This window comes from Cupressus sempervirens, chromosome 3 (genome assembly GCF_028749045.1).
Source record: "Cupressus sempervirens isolate cs-2001-9-10 chromosome 3, ASM2874904v1, whole genome shotgun sequence".
Classification (NCBI taxonomy): Eukaryota; Viridiplantae; Streptophyta; class Pinopsida; order Cupressales; family Cupressaceae; genus Cupressus; species Cupressus sempervirens.
In genome coordinates this window covers 925885107-925905798 of record NC_143120.1, presented here as the reverse complement: position 1 = coordinate 925905798, position 20692 = coordinate 925885107, and positions in this window count along the sequence as shown.

Here is a 20692-nt window from a genome sequence, read left to right as displayed (position 1 = left end):
ATTCTTTGTAACAAAAATCAAAAAATCAGGCAAAGATGGAAGGAAAGCAGAATTAGTACTTTCATAATATTGAGTCCTTAGTGAAAGAGAGAACCTAGGTTAAAATGGCATTATATACAATAAGAACAGCTAATAATGGCAATAGTGTAATATGTAAACTAGATATAATCTCTACTGAAAACAACATATTGATAGGGTAGAAATAAGAGCAAATCATCCTAAGAAAGGGAACTAGAGTTTTTGAACAAAATAGAAAAACCTATATACCACCACATAAAAGAGAGAATGCAAATTTGGATAATACAAAGATGATTACAAATAAAAAAGTACCTGAAACAAAGGGATTAAAGATAATTTTTTCAGCAGATAAGGTAAGGGAAGCTAATAATAATTTCTTTGATAAAAAAATCATTAGTGACAGGTACATAGAAGAAAAATGGAAAAAAATGTGCAGAGCTTGGAATTTATGTATGCTGGAGCATACCAAACAAACATATATCAAAATTAGCAAAGAAATTGGAAAAGCTATGCAAAAAATAGGTAAGGATTAGCTTTCCCTCAATATCAGTGTAAAAATAACAAAATTAGGAATATAATAGTCTCTATATCAAATTGTTATTACAAAGGACATGTAGTTAAATTTCAAACATTAGTACCTAATTGGAATGAGGAAAAAATGCATTTGATACCAGCCTGGTATGAATATAGTAATATTCCAATAGAAATCAAACATTTATATACTTTAATCAAAATAGGAAAATTAATTGGGAAACATATAGGGATAGATTTAGAGTATAAAAGAACAAATAAATTTAAATTCTTAATAGAAATGGATAAAGATCAAAAGATGGGGAAGAAAAAAGTATTATAACAAACAAATCCATTTATGAGCTTGATTTTGAAGAATATGAAGGGGAAAATACTGTCACTATTAAACCAAATCTGAAGATAGAGAATAATATTTCAAATATAGAGGATTCTTTTAGAAACATTAAAATTAAGGAAAAGAAAGGATGAAACATCAAGGTAATCAATAAGGTCAAGCATAAACAGGGAGATAAACTAGAAGTAAGGGAAAGTATAGAATAGAATATATAAGAAGAAAGCACACAAATAGATAGAAAAAGCAAAAATCTATGACAACAAGAAAGTACAAAAATAGTAGAAGAGAGAAATAAAGGAATAGACAAGGAGATGCTCATTTTAGAAGCTTTGAAAGACTGTAAAACTTGTCTGAAAGAAAATGTCATCATGTGAGAAATAGAAAAAAGTATTAAATAATGGTATAAAATGAATCATGAGATGAAGCTATTACAAGTATACATAGAAGATCAAAATATTTTGGGGGAACAATATCACCAGGAACATAGAATAAGAGAGCAGTATACAGAATTGGATAAAGAAAAGGATAACAAGAATATAAAGGCAAAAAGCAATAGGGATAGCAGTAGAACAAATAAATCAAAGGAAGACAAAAATAGAGGAAAAAAATATCCAAGAGAATGAGGATGAAAATAACATAGTTAATATGAATTAGCAAGTCAATTTGACAATAGGAAATACTAAAGAGACAAATATAGAAGACAGAGATAAATTTTGGTAGACACCATTAGATGGAAAAGATATCTTTTCTACAAAGAACACTGAAAAAGTAGAGGAAAGTTTTATTCTGGTAGATGTAGAAGCCTCTTAAAGGACGGTGAAGAAAATACTATAGAAGATGATAATACAGAGACAAATCAGAATGGTGAGCTACAAAAATGGGAAGAATTCAAAATAATAGCAAGAACACCTAAGACTCAAAATAAGGAAAATTTAGAAAAACATATAGATACAAAGGAAGAAGAAAATGAAATAGCAGACAAATAATAAGAGATTTAATAAATAGGGAAGTGGATGTGGAAGAATCAAAAAAAGAAAATGAGATGAAAATAAATATAAAAGACTTAGGTATCTTAATTAATCAAGAAGGATTCAATACTCCTAAATGTGGCAAATCTAAAACAAAAAGAGGCAAGAAATCACTAAAAGAGCTAAGAGAAGTAGATGGGCAAGCCAAAGAGAAAAAAAAAGGATATTTGACTTGTACTAAAGTCTGGGAAGGGGAAGAGCCTTCTCAAAGAACTATGAGGATTATTATATGGAATGCTAGGGGCCTAAATTCCCCTAGAAAAAAAAAATCTTAAAACAAAATATAACATTATTTTCAAATCAGATATAATTATGATACAAGGAACTAAACTTAACAAAGAAGAAGGGGAAAATTAAAGGAAAAATTAGGAAGATGGAATGCAAAAATGAAGGAATTAGATGGAGCATCATGTGGAATGGGAATCATTTGGAATAGTAGATCAATAAATATTAAGATTACAATATCAAACAATAACTTGATGGGAAGTGAAGTAGCAAGTAATAAGAACAATCTCTAGTTCATTCTCATCAATTTTTATGGCCCTATCCCAAATACAAATAAGCAGAAAGTTTGGGATGAAATAAAAACATTCATAAATATTAATCCGGAGACAAATATGGTTATAGGAGGTGACTTCAATGCCATCCTTGATCTTAAAGAGAAATTTGGGGGAGTTCAAATGTGTCAAGAGCCACAATAGACTTCGAAGAATGGGTCAATACTAATAATCTATTAGAAATACCAACCAACAATGGAGTATTTACATGGAACAATAGAAGAAAAGACTTTAGTTATATTGTAGAAAAATTGGATAGATTCTTTTTCAAAGGAGAATTAGCAAATTTGGATTTTTCTATAACTGCATCTATACAGCCAAAGTAGGATCGGATCATTTTCTAGTTAAAATGGAGATTATTGAACCTAAGAAATCCAATAGGAACCCATTCAAATGTGAAAAAATGTGGTTCTTCTAAGACAAAACATTATGGAAAAAAATTAAGCAATGGTGGCATGAACTTAACTTTATAGGATAAAAAATGTATTGTTTTGCATCAAAACCTAAAATGCTTAAAGAAAACATACAAAAGTGGAACAAAGTACACTTTAATAATGTTTTCCAAGATAAATTAAAAAATGAAGAAGAGCTAGAAAAACTTAATAATGAAATTATCAAAAATGGTATGGATAACAAAAAAAAATACTAAAGAAAAAGAACTACTAGCTAAAAAAAAGACATTCAAGCAAAAGAAGAAGTTTCTTGGAGACAAAAACCAAGGGAAAAATGGTTGGCAAAAGGTGACAGAAATACAAAATTCTTTCATTATAGTACCATACATAATAGAGCTATTAAAACTATTAATCAAATTCAAGACAATAATGGTAGGATAATTGATAATCCAATAGAAATAGCAAGTAATTTTGTAACATATTATGAGAATCTATTAAACAACTATGAGTCATCTAACTTGATCAAACAAGAAATAATGCTTTAAAATATACCCAAAGTAATAATGGAGGATGATAATAGGAAACTTAGCAAACCTTTTACAAAAGAAGAAATTAAAATAGCACTCTTCAATCTTAGCCTTGATAAATCCCTAGGGCCAGATGGTTTCCAAGCTTTTTTCTTTCAAAAGTGTTGGGAAATTTTAGGAGAAGAATATGGAAAGCTAATGAGGCAACCAGGAATGGGGGCTCAATACTTACCGAAATTAACCATACCTTCCTAACACTTATACCTAAAAAAATACCGGTTATGTTACCATCAGATTTTTGGCCCATAGCTTTTTGCAATACTATATATAAACTTTACTCCAAAGAAATAGCAAATAGGATTAAAATATTGCTTCCAAGGATTATCTCAGAGGAACAAACTAGATTTTTTTCAGGAAGATCAATCATTGATGGAATATTCGTCATACAAGAAACCATACATTCAGTTGTTAAAAACAAGGAAGCTTGTATGTTTATAAAATTAGACATACAAAAAGCTTATAATGTAGTAGATTGGAGCTCTCTATGTAAATTTATAGAAAAATTTGGTTTCTCTAAAAAATGGATAAATGTAATCTTTAATTGCATATCTACTCCAAAAATATCATTAATAATTAATGGCACTCCTAAAGGATTCTTCAAAATCTCTAGGGATATTCAGCAAGGGGATCCCTTATCGCCTTTTATTTTTATAATCATGGCAGAAGCCTTTGGTAGAGCAATCCAAAAAGCACAAAGCGATGGTCTAATAAACGGCATCACTATAACTAAAAATGTTCCAAATACTACTCATCAGCAATTTGCTAATGATACCATACTTCCAAGAATTAGTACAAAGGAAGAAACCAAAGCTTTTTAAAATATTATAATGGATTACACACCTACATCAAGACAGAAGGTTAATGTAGAAAAATCAGATATTTAATTTTTAAACACACCAAGAGACATGGAAGAATACATATGCAAACAAATGGGATATAAAAAGAGAAACTTTCCATGAAAATATTTAGGGATATATTTGGAAATAAGAGTCAGGAATAAAACAGGTTGAGATGAGATCCTAGAAAGAATTGACAAACAGAGTGAATCATGGAAAGGAAAATGGTTGACTAAGGCAGGTAGAGTAACTAAAATTAAATTTGTCTTATCAGCTATTCCTACTCACCCTTTATCTTGTCTCCCTCTTCCTACCTCTGTCAATAAAAAAATAGAAGGGAAGCTTAGAAGTTTCTTCTAAAGTGGAACTGAGGAGAAAAAGAAACAAGCACTAATAAAATGGGATACGATATGTCGACCAAAGAACCAAGAAGGATTGGGTATAAAAAACTTATGTTGGAAAAATAAGGCTTTAGGAGCTAAACTAGTATGGTGATTATATAAGGAAAGAGAAAAGAAATGGGCAAAAATACTAGATAATAAATTTTATTAATCCACTAGATCCCTCGTCACTATTCAGAATTAGGGAACCCCTAGGTGGATCAAAAAATTGGGATTTTATGATGAAATGTAGCCCTTTGGTTAGAAAATATCTAACTTGGGATGTAGGCAGTGGAGATGAGGCTTTATTTTAGAAGACTCCTAGGATGGTTTGCCTCTGATCATTAACTCAAGAATATCTAGAAATAGTATTAATGAGTTAACTAACCTATGGGGACCCAAGGTCTCAAATGAAAAAAAAAAAACTGGTAAATAATGATGAATTAGAGGTTTGGGCTTGGAAATCTCTAAATGATGTCAATATACCACTTATTGATAAAACCATCCTTGAAAATATCTTCAAAGAAAGAATGGTGACACATAATAATTGTGAAGATAAACTTATATGGGGAGAATCTCAAGATGGAATATATAATGTCAAGCTAGGCTACAATCTTATAATTAATTCTCAAAGGTGGGATAATATTAAGATCCCCCTTGACCTATACTGGGATATTGCTTGTTTACCTAAGGCAGGCATCTTCCTTTGGGAAAAATTTCAAAATAGGATTCTAGCTGCTAACAGATTTACCAAAATGGGATTCAAGGGACCTTCTAGATGCATTCTATGCAAATGCAATTTTAAAAACTCAAAACATATACTATCTGAGTGTCTCTTTGCTCAAGATTGCTGGTATTGGGTTAAAAATAAATCGTTGTGGAAAGCTCCTCTCCCACAGGACTTTCAGGGTCTTCTAAAGGGATGGTCAATCAAAAACAGGATGAGCATTTATGACAAACTTTGGAACATAATACCATCTATCATTATGTTGGAAATATGGAAGGAAAGAAATCGATGAATAGTTCATAATACAGAGCTTGGTAAGATCTTGTTTCTCAATAAAGTTGAGGCAACTATTACAGAAGTTATGAACTGCCATCTTAAAAATACAATGAAAACAAAAGGAACATTCTCAAAATGGAATGGGAATATGAAGAAAAATTGGACACATCTAATAAATCCACCCTTAGTGTATCCAAAAAGAGATAGTGTAGCCAAGAAAGAATGCATATGGGAACCACCTCTAATAGGGTGGAAGAAATTAAATTTTGATGGAGCTTCTATAGGGAATCCTAGGAAAGTAGGATTGAGATGTATAATTAGACTAGAAAATGGAGAATGGTTGCTAAAATGAGTTGAACCTCTAGGTATAACTACTAATAACATAGTTGAACTAGAAGCATTAAAAGAAGGCTTAAAATTAAGTATTAAATTGAAAAATTAAAAACTAGTTATTGAAGGGGATTCCCAAATTATATATTAAACGCAGTTAGAAAGTGGCAGATACCTAATTGGATTTTAATTGCTAGATTGGAAAACATATTAAAACTTATAGATCAATTTGAGGAGGTTAAAATCCAACACTTTTTCCATTAAGGCAATATAGATATAGTTAAATTGTCAAACCAAGGAGTAGAGGGAGAAGACCTAACACATAGAGTAGGATAAAATTGAGTCTAAACAATTAAATTTAGACTAAAATATATGTATAAAGGATCAAACTTACATCACGTCAAGTAGTAATTATTAAAATACATGTATAGTAACAAGCAAGATTTATAGTCATGAGGCATCTTGGAAATCAATTAATATTATGGTCAAATGTAGTAGTGTCTTTCAGTGATCTAATTCATACATGTGGGTTGGATTTATGCATGTGATTGCCATCTGTTATTTATTACATAGTTAACTAAAAAAATTCATAGTTTTTGTATTTAGCTATCCTTGTAGAAAATAGGTTAAGCATGGAGTCTGTTATTTCCCTCTTTCATGTTCTAGAAGTAAGGACAAAGGCTTTAAGAGGGTCGGTGAAGCAAGAAAGGTGGAATAAAATTATCAATCCAGTAGATGACATTACTAGGTTCGCAATCTCCTAGGCTATTGGGGAGAGGGTGTTCAATTATGATTTCACCAGGCAAACCAATAGCTCTGTAATAGGTACTTTCATAGGATGCTTGGCTAGGGCTACTGTTGAGAAAGGGGAAATTGATAGGTTATGTTATAACATCTTTGATTCCACTTGGTTAGTAGATCTAGAAAATGCATTATTTTTGCATGGATGAAAAATTGTGTATTCTGCTCCCCGAGGTCTACATGGCATATGAACCTGAGGAATTACAACTTATTAATGTTTCTAGGAGACCATTCATGGTCATTAGAGATAACATTGAATTCTTCAATGCATGGCCGAAAATGGAGGCCAACATTAACTTCTTTCTTAGATGGAGGGGAGTGAGTCTAGACCCTAGCAAGGAATGGCTAATCAATATTCTTCAAGTTTTTGAAGCCTATGTCGATCCAGATATCAATTTTAATGAACTAGATGGACTGGAATTCTCATTTCAAAATTTTATCAAGTCTAGCAGAGAATTAACAACATATGTATTCCCGCCAAGGTCGACTGTTGATGATGTGGTAAAGGAAAAGGACATAATCATGGTTTTTTGGAACATAGTTTAGAAGCTTAGCATTAAAAGCTAAGTGATGGACCATATTTTTGGGTTTAGATATGTTAAGGATTATCTATATCTGGTTTAAGATCTTTCTATTTAGTAATATATGTTAGATACAGCCCTAGGTGTAGCCTCTTTTGGCTTTTTCTTCATCTCCTTATAGATTTATAGACTATGTTATATTTGTTTTTAGGCTGGATATTACAGTTATATTTAGTGTGTCTACAATTGGTATAGATTAGTTCATTATATGGCTTTTTGGGTACTAGTCAAAACTTGTTAGTGGGGATATTGTAGATAGTTGTTTGCACAAATGCTAGATATAATGTATAAAGGACTCACTAATGAATATATAGTTTAGTTTATGACATATAATTGGATTTGTTTAGTACTAGTAATTTTGGTTTTAAATCAATTAAGATTAAATATATTCATCTGGGTTACATACCAATGTATGGATAATAGAAATGAGTAATATATTTCTCATCTTTGTTTAATTTGGATAATGCTTTTGTTTAGCAAAAGAGTTCATCTTGCTAAATGTTTCCTAGGAGGCAGATAGTATCTTCAGATGAATATTAGCTTTTGTAGTAGTTTATGTTGGTAATATAATGCCTTCAGTTCAACTTGGAAGGGATAATGAAAATATTAGGCAAACTAAGGGTTAATGGTAAAAGAACAGATAGTAGATTGTAGTTTATATTTAGTAAACAAGCATAAGTATTATATAATTCTATCTCATTAATACATATTAGAATATAATTAAGGTAATGATGTTTGATACACGTATGATTAATGCCTAACATTAGATAGAATAAAGCTATGAATTAATATTATGTATATTAAATTGTAGTGGGGTAATCCTGAGCAGATATGAGATGAAATTACCTTCTATAGCTTTGTTTCTCTGAGACTATTAATAGATTATTTTGGACTTTTTCTAATTTGGATTTTGATTACTTATCCCTAATTGGTAGCAAGTTGTCTCTTGTTTTGCAGATGCTTAGTAGGTAACTTGAAGTTTTATAGATGGATTCTTGACACTTTGGTACCATGTTCTCTTTACAATAGAAGATTCATTGTTAATGTATCATTTTATTTTGTAAATTATGAATGTAAGGCTTTCATTCTGATGCAGGAGCATCTTGCATGGAAAAATTATTGGGAAAAAAAAAAATTGTGGAGGAGAGAGAAAGTGACGAAAATTAGAGGAGAAATAATAAAAAAATAAAAAGGGGGAAAAAGGAGAAAAAAAAAGGAAAAGAGGATTTCTATTTTCGAGGTGCATAGGTGGCATAATAGAAAAAAATAAAAAATAAATGGTTGTCATTTCATTTATCAAGGTGTGTGGGAAGAATTCTAGAAAATTATGAATATTGTAGAAAGTTGTGGATATTGTAGAAGGTTGTGGAAGTTGTAGAAGGTTGTGGAGGAATTCTAGAAGGTTGTGGATAAGTCATGCATTGGGTGGTAAGTGCCTATTTAAGCAAGGCATATGAGCATTTCTAATCAAGCTCAAGGAGAAGCTTGGCGAGTAGAAGCTCGAGAAGAAGGTGAAAGCTCAAGGAGAAGCTTGAGAAGTAGAAGCTTGAGAAGTAGAAGCTCGAGGAGGAGAAGCTCGAGAAGGAGAAACTTGAGTAGTGGAAGCTTGGAAAGTTTCAAGATGTGAAAGAGAAGAGAAAGTGAAGAGTGAGTTTTCCTGAGTTTTTGGACAAAGTGCCGAATGTGAGGTGGTTTACAGCAGGATTGTGGTGGACTTGTGAGTGTGTAGATAGAGTGCTGAATGTGAGGCAGTTTACACTTGGATCTTGGATTAAGTTTGTGAGAAGAGCTAGTGACTGCAGTTTAGAAACAAAAAGGTTGCTTGGTGGCTTGTGAGCACAAGTTGAGATCTTGGAGGTTTCTACCAGAGTGTGGATCTGGACTAGCTTGGGTTTGGATTAGATCTTGAGAGATCTTGCAAAAATGTTATTGTAATTACTATTGGATTTTCAAGTGTAATAAAATTGTTTTGTCATCTCGTTGTCTCCACATTGTTGCATTCTTGGTTGTGAGTTGGTAAGGGTGGTGTGGCCCTTCGTCAGTGGTATCAGAACCGTAGCTCTATCAGTGGTATTAGAGCAAGAGATCCTGAGTGTATAAGAAGATCCCCAAAGTGTGAGGCAATTTGTACCAGGACCTTGGTTGGGTGAAGTTTATCAGAGTAGAAGTTCCTGAGTGTACAAGCAGTTCGCCAAAGAGTGAGGCAGTTTGTACCGGGACCTTGGTTGGGTGAAGTTTATCAGAGTGGGGGTTCTTGAGCGTGTAAAAAAATCATTGAAGCTAAGGCAGTTTGCACTAGGACCTTGGGAGGAAATGCAGATTGATCGATTGATGCAGAGATGGAAGACTAAACTTGTTGAGGCATGATTGTGGAGAGCTTGTGGATTGCAAATTCATTGTCCTAGACTTGTGACGTGGTCCTTGATTGTTCGTGCAAGGTGGAAGGTTGCGATCTAACTTGCAAACAATTCAAGGTTGTCACAAGGAGCGTAGGAAGGATTTGTTGCAGAGGGTTTACGAAGATCTTGGGAGATGGCCCTGAGAGGATTGGACCCTAAGATGATTGCCAAAATCCATGATATAGTGGAGAGGAATTTTTCTAAGATGTTTGCTCGGTTGGATGCTAGATTGGCTGATCAAGCTAAGAAGGTCAAGGTGGAAGAGGATGGTTTTGTTGATCAGATTGTGGAGTCTGATGCAGAACCTACAGAGCAACTAGAAGTTGTTGCTGAAGATATTCCTAATGGTGTTGATGTTGGGACAGAGGTTGGTTCTCATGATCAGTTGGTTGAGTCTGACATGGAGACTGCAGAGCATTTGGTTGTGGATGATCTAGTTAATGTTGGTGGTGACCTGTTTGTTGCAGAGCACTTGATCGTGGATGATCCAGTTGTTGGAGGTGAGTTATGTATTGCAGAGCATGTTGTTGTGAGCAATGAGGTTGATGGTGTAGAGAGTTTGGCATGTGTTGATGGAGATCTACATGTGGTTGTTGATGTGGGGTTTGTTGCTATGGATGTGAATTCACTAGTTGCTGATGTGGATGAGAGTTTTCTGTTCAAGCATTATGTTTAGTTTGTTCCTGGGAATGAGTATGTTGATTGGATGGTTGAGATGTTGGTGTGGAGGATTTTCATGGTGGTTTTGTTGTCCCTATTGAGGTGGAAGCCTTTGGTGAAGATGAAGATAGTGGTAGATCTTTCTTTTGGCGTCAAAGTGTGGGACACACTTTTCTATCTACCGAGGGAGTTTGATGCAGGAGCATCTTGCATGGGAAAATTATTGGGAAAAAAAAAATTAAAAATTGTAAAAAAAAATTGTTGAGGAGAGAGAAAGTGACGAAAATTAGAGGAGAAATAATAAAAAAATAAAAAGGGGGAAAAAGGAGAAAAAAAAAAAGAAAAGAGGATTTCTATTTTCGAGGTGCATAGGTGGCATAATAGAAAAAAATAAAAAATAAATGGTTGTCATTTCATTTATCAAGGTGCGGGGGAAGAATTCTAGAAAATTATGAATATTGTAGAAAGTTGTAGATATTGTAGAAGGTTGTGGAAGTTGTAGAAGGTTGTGGAGGAATTCTAGAAGGTTGTGGATAAGTCATGCATTGGGTGGTAAGTGCCTATTTAAGCAAGGCATATGAGCATTTCTAATCAAGCTCAACGAGAAGCTTGGGGAGTAGAAGCTCGAGGAGTAGAAGCTCGAGAAGAAGGTGAAAGCTCAAGGAGAAGCTTGAGAAGTAGAAGCTCGAAGAGGAGAAGCTCGAGAAGGAGAAACTTGAGTAGTGGAAGCTTGGAAAGTTTCAAGGTGTGAAAGAGAGGAGAAAGTGAAGAGTGAGTTTTCCTGAGTCTGTGGACAGAGCGCCAAATGTGAGGCAGTTTACAGTAGGATTGTAGTTGACTTGTGAGTGTGTAGACAGAGCGCCAAATGTGAGGCAGTTTACACTTGGATCTTGGATTAAGTTTGTGAGAAGAGCTAGTGACTGCGGTTTAGAAACAAGAAGGTTGCTTGGTGGCTTGCAAGCACAAGTTGAGATCTTGGAGGTTTGTACCAGAGTGTGGATCTGGACTAGCTTGGGTTTGGATTAGATCTTGAGAGATCTTGAAAAAATGTTATTGTAATTACTATTGGATTTTCAAGTGTAATAAAATTGTTTTGTCATCTCGTTGTCTCCATATTGTTGCATTCTTGGTTGTGAGTTGGTAAGGGTGATGTGGCCCTTCGTCAGTGGTATCAAAGCGTACCTCTATCACATTCATACTAGGGCATGCCCCTTTTAAGTCTATGTAATATAGAACTTTGATCTCGAGCAAGACTAGAGGTTTTCTCCCTCTGCTCTTTCCTACCAGTGCCTGTTTCAATGAAGAACAATGTAAATTTTTTTAATTTTATATAATATAAAGGCTTCAGTCGTTTACCGATTTAAAAAAAAACTAATATTTTTCTAAAAAAAATTTGTTATATAGTAATATTTTTCTAATATTCTAGATTGACATTTTTTTAATATTTTCTAATGTTTTTCTAATATTCTAGACTATTGTTTTTCTAATATCTTGTAATGTTTTCCTAGAATATTTTCTAATGTATTTTCTAATATTTATCTAATTTAACACTAATTTTTTTCTAAAATTGTTTCTTAATGTTAAATTAATATTTTTCTAATATTCTAGACTAATCTTTTTTTAATCATTTTTAATGTTCTAATAACACTAAAAAATAGTTAACAAATACAAAAAAATTGTAAATAGAAAATTCATATAATTAACTAAATTAATAAGCAATAAAAATATTAAATTAGCATGAAAATATTCAAGTTGAAAACATTAAAAACATTCAAATAATGACATATAAACATACCCAAAATAGCGCAAAGACAAGAATCTAGAGGAAAAATGATTAAAAGTGATGCAACTTGATGACCACTTCATACATTCACTCCAACATCCAATACAAAATTTATATGCTATAAAAATGAGTGAAAATGGAAAATAGGCTTCTTATGCCATAAATCGTCAATTTCCTATGTTTGCACGAATACATAATACTACTATGTTCGAGCAAACATATCTTATTTCACACAAATATGTTTGCGCTAACATAATACTATTATATGTGTTCATGCAAACATATGGAAAATTAAAGTTGCATTTTTTCAAGTGTTTCATGAATTTCTTTGTTCCACTAAAGTGGCATCCACTATTGTGGGGTCACACTTATTGAATTTAACTCTCCTGAAGAGCCCAATATGATAGCAATTTAGAGATTGAGAAATCAATACAAAATTATTGTTTAAAAAATATTGAAATAACTTACAACATTCAATCAATTGAACAATCAATCAAAGTAAACTTCAAATTTAACCTAAGGAACAAGATAAATGAGACAAAGATGATATCACCAAAAGATCAAACAAGCACATGTAATCCTTGTATTGAAGTTGATATTATTCACCACAAATACATGTTTTCTTGATGCATATAGATAACACAAACCAAAATGGACAAGAAGGTTGACCTTTCTATTGAAAAATGTTTATATGAAGATATATGGGTGTCTTTCTCCAAATTTGGTCTTTATATTTATGGACAATGAATTGGTTATGTTATGAAAAGGTCTGACTTTTTATTTACAAATTAAACTAAATTAGCTAATTGATAAACCCATAATTATATGTTGACTTAATCAAAATAAGGGTCCACAACATAATGAGTTGCTCAAGAGGAATCTGGCGTTGGTTCCTCCAGAAAATAAATGCATTCCTAAATATGTGCTTGATCTTTGTCATCATTCAGCAAGTCTGCATCAATGATCACCTCACGAACCTCGATCTCCATCTCAACCATATATTCAATCTTCTCCTTGGTCCTTGTCATCTCCATATCATCATTCCTTGCTACTCCCAGATCATGTTCTTGCATCAAACGAAAAATCCCCATCCACATCTCCTGATCGATTGTATGCCCATCTGTACTATGCCAAGTTGAAACTTTATGCTCTACTACCAGATTCTCAAATAACTCAAAAGTATCTTTAAATTCTTGCGTATACACATTATGAACTTGGATCAATTTGTTTGCCTCTCGAATATCTTCAAATATTTGATCACTATGACTCCTAGCAAAAAATACCTACACATCTTTGATCACTATGTCTCATCCCTTGAATAGTGATATGTTTTACTTTTCACACTTATCACTATAGAAATAGTGATAATCCTATCACTCATTGCTATATAGGAAATCTCCTTTCTATGACCTTCGATAGGTGTTTTCACTATAGAGTATAGCGATGACAAGTGTCATTCTTCATTTCCAAGTTTTCATCTTATCTCTATAATACATAGTGATATGCAAATGTCCATCACTCATCATTATATCCATTATTCTCCAAATGCAATCTGCGATCAACTCTAATCCATCACTATAGGCAATAGAAACCCCTTTTGAAAATCACATTTATTTGTTGCTATACACATTGCTATCAACTGATCTTACTGCTAATCGTTACAACACAAATTTCCTTTCTTTGATCACTGAAAGCACTTATTGTCATATAATATACAAATACAACCCACTTTATCATTGATCACCAAAACAAACCAACTCAATTTTGACCAGCGATAATGCCATCACCCAACTTTGAAGATGACCTTGCTACTATCACCACAGTATACACCGGCACTTGATGCTTCATCATTGTAGCTATAGCAATATATGAAAAAATCATATATCTCGTAGAATTTCAAGAAAATTAGAACCAGGATCCATAGATAGGGACTTCCATGTGATGAGTAAGCCCTAGGAATGTATTTTGTGATAGGCACCTTTGATTTAGATGGAAATTTAATGTGATTTCCTGCAAATAAAAAGAAATGCAGTAATATACTTAATCACAATCATATAATCAACCTAGGCTATGAAGAATATCCTTGAAATGATAAATAATTTGCAACATGAAAATAAATCAATAAGATCAACTATAATCAAAGCAATAATAGGTGGAAAATATTTATAAAATATTAAATTCCACTAGTGACTCTAGTTGGGGACATGTACCCCTTGTAGGTGCAGTGAGAATTCAATTTTGGAAAAAGAAGACCAATGATTAGATCTAAAAAGGGAAAAATAATAACACAAGAAAACAAATCAAAAAACAAAGGGAAAAAGGTTTAGGAGTACACCTGATTTTTAGTTTTAAAAGAAGAAACCTTTTAAGTATTGACCATGAGTAGATAGCTCTTGATCACACCTATTAATATCCTGCAAGTAATAAGAATCTTCACCATTCTTACCAGTGATAACATATGGCTAAAGCTACAAAGCTTCAAATTTTCCATGTTTCCCTTGTCTTGGTCCTTTTCATTCCATTTTAGAACCCAATCTCCTTATTGAAGCTTTTTCCATTTTGCTCTTTTGTCATGTAATACTTTTACTTTCTATTGCTCCCTCATGTTTTACTCATGAATTGCCTTCCTATTCTCTTCAAGCTCAACTAATGCATTCAATATATCATCCAATGAACCTAAGTCTTTTGAACCTTCTTCATTTATGAAATTATAAATAGGCAATAAATTACGTATTGCCATTCTCGCTTGTTTCCATATACTAACTCAAAAGGAGAAAAGCCAATGGACCTTTTATTTGTTACTCTGTCTGCCTGTATAGACATATTCAACTTAGAATTACACACTTTTTAATTATTATCCAAAAGTCTCTTGATGATCTTAAGTATATTCTTATTTCTAGATTATGCATGCCCATTTCCTTGTGGATGGTAAGGGGAAAAGTAAGATATAGTGATACCATAAGTATTATAGAATTCAACAAGTTCTTTTTCTCTAAAACACATAACATTGTCAAGAATGATCTTGTGAGGTACTTCAAATCTATAGATAATATTCTCCATGAAAAATGTCATAACTACCTTATGAGTGGATTGTCTTACTAGAATGGCTTCAACCCATTTTGAAAAATAGTCTATTGCAACTAGAATCCATCTATATCCTCTATTAGGATTTAACCATGGATAGAAATAACAATTACATGTAAATATAAACAATAACAAAAAATAACATATCACACAAAAGAGAACACAAGACACCAAGATTTAACATGGTTCATCCAATCCCAAGGCTACATCCACCAAATAGAAAGTCTGATATTATTACGACCCAGTGATTATAATTTGTAATCCCTTATAGCTCAATATTGCCACAAGAAGCAATTTTTGCATCACACCTTATGAAACAATCCCTAACCCTAAGCTCTTTTATACAAGTATTTTTCCCACTTTAGGGTTATAATTAGTTCCAACATGTCAGCCAAAAATTGGTGAATATTAGCCATTGGCAAATAGTACCTGACCATTGGCGAATAGTAGCCCAAAATTTGTATGAAGTATGTACAGTACTTCCCTGATCAATCACCATAAACTAACATCCTCCACTTGATTTCTCTATATGAAATCAATTCCCCACATTTGAAATGGTTCTTATGATTGCATAGGTCTCATAGGTAAAACACCATTAAAATTTAATTTACCATAGAATTTTTGACATTCCTCACATTTTCTAATAAATTCATAACTATCCTTATAAAATGTCAACCAAAAGTAACCAACCCTTAAAATTTTATGTACAATAGTTTTAGCAAAAAAATGACCTCCACATACTCCCTTATGCATCTATGACAATATGTGTTTTGACTGATAGAAATCCAAAGAAAAAGGTAATACGTTATCTCTATTTTTCCAGTAAAGATTGCCCTTAATAAGAATGTATTTTTCAGACTGTAACCTTATAGTAGTTTTCTGACTATCTATCTTTTCTTCTTTAAAACTCATAGTTCTTAGGAAGAATACAATATCAGCATACCACGAAAATGTTTCAATTCTTACCTCACAATTATCTTCCTCTATTTGATTCACTTGGTTAGCCTCTAAGTTTGATTTTGTCATTAACTTAGCCAATCCTTGTCCTTTAACTAGTTTGGTAATTTCTATATCTATATTGAATTCTTGCACCTAATTAGTCCATCAACACCTCTTTACCTCAAACATAAACATCATTTTGATATTTAAAGCTCTACCTATATAGGATACAACACCCCTTGCCCAACCTCCCTCCCTCATCATCCCCTGTTGTCTTGAAATTGGGGGCTTTTTGTCCCCGATCTTGAAAAATCGTCTAGACTTACCCTACTATTGATGTTACATTATGTTATGCTAACTGAAACTAGTTTTGCATGTTATCTTCTACACATTTTTTCTATTACCTGTATTTATGAATAGCAAACTTGAAATAAATATCCCTTCACATTTCTAGTTTAAAATAAATATATATAGAATTTGAAGTAACTATATTAGTGATCAAAGGAATTAGTTGAAAGTAATAGCTCACATTTACAAAACTTACTGATAAACTGAAACTAGATTGATATAGAGAAATAAATAGTTAAACAATTCATTTTCTTAAAGTAAATCAATATCTTTATAATTGAAACTAAATTAATGCATAACTAATTTTAAACATTTTCTTATCATTTCAATCATATCTGATAACCAATCATGATTAACAATCACATAATTGGAAAACTTTCAAATGACAATGAAACTAGATTGGTGCATTTAATAAATAATTTCATTAAACCAAACTTAGTCCTAAAATTCTTTAATATATATAATTTGAAGTAACTTTTTTTTAATCGGTAAACGGCAGAAGCCTAAATTTATTATTATTATTTGTTAGAATTAATTGTTATTATATGTTAAGCGAAGATAGATTTGAACCCAGGACCTCCCACATGAGAGGCTCGCAAGTTACCATTACATTGTAGGCTTTTTGAAGTAACTATATTAGTTCAAAGGAATTGGTTGAAAATAATTGCTCACATTTACAAAACTTACTTGATAAAGTTAAACTAGATTGATAAATAAATAGTTGAATAATTCATTTTTGTAAAGTAAATTAATCTTTTTATAAGAGTTGTTTGAAAATATTTTTTATCATTTGGAATAATGTTCTTTGACCATCATCATCAGATAGAAGTGAGTCAAAAGAATAATTGAAACTAAATTAATGTATAACTAATTTTAAACATTTTCCTATCATTTCAATCATATTTGATAACCAATCATGATTAACAATCACACATTTGAAAAACTTTCAAATGACAATGAAACTAGATTGATGCATTAATAAATAATTCCATTAAACTAAACCTAATCTCTCCGAGAATGCCTAATCATATTAAATTAATATTGTGGATATTGTTTCTAAAATTCTACAAGTATTTACAAAACATTTTGAGTTTATGTAAATTTACAACAACCATTTTTAAATAGTTTGGCATTGTAAATTCTTTATGGTATTATGGAAGAATTTCATCTCCACAAATATTGAGAGGTTTGAAGACAAAGATTAAGCAGCAAAACCTCTAATATAAAATCAAAATAAACAATAAGCGACAAAATAAATTTAGTCAAATCTACAAAATTCAATCAATGAAAACAATAATGTGGAAGGATGTAATGAGAAGAGGCCAAATTATTTTCTTACTGTGGAAAAGAGTTCAAACCATTATATGTAATAAACTCTTTGGAAACAATAACAAATGGACATGTGGAAGCTTCAAAATTATCACTACAAAGAAATGCAGAAGAGAAAATCATAGAAGACATACTATTTTACCACTTGAAATGCCAATCATATTTCCTTTAATCTTTCTGAAAAAAAAATTAAAAAATCTTTTTAAAAAATACTCAAAAAGAAGTCCAATACTAAAAAAATTTGTTTAACTTCTGAAACTAAAAATTAGACTCAAGATATTAATCTCCACCTTAAATAAGCCTGAATAGGTAAGAAGTTAAACTATACAACAAAACTATTTTCAAAACCTAATGAAGCATAACATAAATTTCTTCTTTTGGTAAGAAAAGAAATTGACATTTAGTGACGAATATTTGGGAATGAAAAATAGGTAATAGTAAGAGAAGAAGTTGATATTTCGTGACGAATTGAAAATTAGAATAGAAAAATAGAATGGGAATGGAAATGGAGAATGGAAATAGAAAAGAGTAAATCTAATTATATATATAGAAAAATAATTATATATATATTCATTGAAAATAGAAATGGTCTGTTCTAATGACAGGTATTTTTTTGGTATAGACATATGCTCATTTTAAGGACAAAATTAGAATATATCTTCCTATTTTCATCTGAACATAATTTTCTCTTCCTATTCCACCAACCAACATTCTAAAATATAATAAGATAGAGAATAGACGTGTAAACAAGTCACGGAAAATAAGAGAACGAAAAAAGTGGGGCAAAAGCGAAAACGGCGAGTGCGAAATCGTTTGTTAGGGTTTTGCGTTTTATATAAAACGGCCCTAAAACAAATAATTGCCTCTGCATTTTCTTAATTTCTGTAACAAATCATATCTCTGTAACCATTGCAAAGTCTTGTGCATTTTCTTGTTTTTTTGAAGGGAATGGATAAGATTGCATTCAGCGCATGTACCAGTATGGTTTCGTGTATTGGCTCACCATTCTGACGAAAATCCTAGGCGAAGTTGCTTCACCGAGTTTCCAATTCCATTGACCGTTGGCATTTTCACTGAGGCCTTTACCCTGCCATCACTGCTTGGCTTCATTTCTTTTAGGGCCTCCAACCCTACATTAAAGATGATTCTGTACAGGACATCACTGGCATTCCATTATTCGGCTTTTGTTGTACTCGCTGGCATAAGGATCTGGAGTTGGACTGGAATGAAAGCTGTTGTAGGATCTGCATTACTCACATCTTCTTTCTTCTTCCAGTTGTATAATCTCAATCGAGGAGAGTTCCTCTGACGAAAGATGATAAATGCAGGTCTTGATCTTGTTAAATCTTTTCATTCATTTGTCGTGTCTTGTTCTATTATCGTGTCATGTGTCAGCGGAGGATTTCTTGGTTGAGAACGATTATGTAAGGGCATATTACCCCTTCTTCAATGTAAATATATCTGATGATGTTGTATTTTGATTCTAGTTTTTGTGTACTCGGAGAACAATTTTACAACTATTTTGCACAAATCAACGATTCAACTTCATTTTGAAACTATTTTGCACAAAATTGATGATAATATGTTATTGCAATTTTTGGCGTTTAGATCATTTGTGAGAAAGTGCATTATAATTACATTTAACTTCCACGCAAACACTAAATATTTATGCAGAAACTTTTCTTTCCCTGTACAGTTTGATTAATTACATTTAACTTATTTCTTCTTCCAGGTGTATAAGGTCAATTGAGGTGAGTTTCTGTGAAGAAAGATGATGAAATGTAGGTCGTCTTCTTAAATCTTTTTATTCATTTGTCGTTTCTTGTTCTATTTTCATGTCATTAGTCAGCGGAGGATTTCTTGGTTGAGAACAATTATGTGAGGGCATAGCACCCCTTCTTCAATGTAATAGATCTGATGATGTTGTGTTTTAAATTCTAGTTTTTATGTACTCAAAGAAGAATTTTTTAACTATTTAGCACAAATTAGCGATTCAGCTTCATTTTGAAACAATATTACACAATTTGATTCTATATAATTGGCGTAACTTTTGGCGTTTAGATAATTTTCCTGTACATAACCAGTAAGAGAGTGCATTATAATTACATTTAACTTCCGCGCATACACTAAATAATTATGCAGAAACTTTTCTTTTCCAGTACAGTTTGAATAATATGGTTATAAACGGACAGTTTCTCAAAGAAACACTGATTCTTTACACAATCTCTTCATTACCTCTCCTACTTCAAGCCTGTCTTTTCTTAACTGTACCGACAGGAAGAATGCAACTAATTTGAGGAGTCAATTTACGTGTAGCTTTTAGTTTGGAATTTTCGGGAAAAACAATATTTAATTACTAGAGTAGTTAATGTCATTTATTCTGCGGTAGGTTTTTGTATAAATATTAACTGGACTGAGAATAAAAACCAAAGATAACTTAATCAGCTGATAAAATTCTCGTCCGGACTTTCCAAGCCTGACATATTTTTTCACATTTTCAAACTTCTCCATCAGAAGCATATTTGTAGATGTTTTATCAGCATTAATATTTGGCATTTGTTATGAATTAAGAAGATGTTTCAACTAATAATTGTGTTGCTGTTATTCTCTTTTTTACGAAAAATATTTCAGTTAATGATTACAGTTATGTTATTCTGTCCTTTCAAAAGATATTTCAATCAATAACTTGCTGTAATTTTGTCCTTCATTTTTGGGACAGGCTAATCTTCAGACAAATTGTACTAAAGACAAAACGAAGTCATTTTTTTTTCC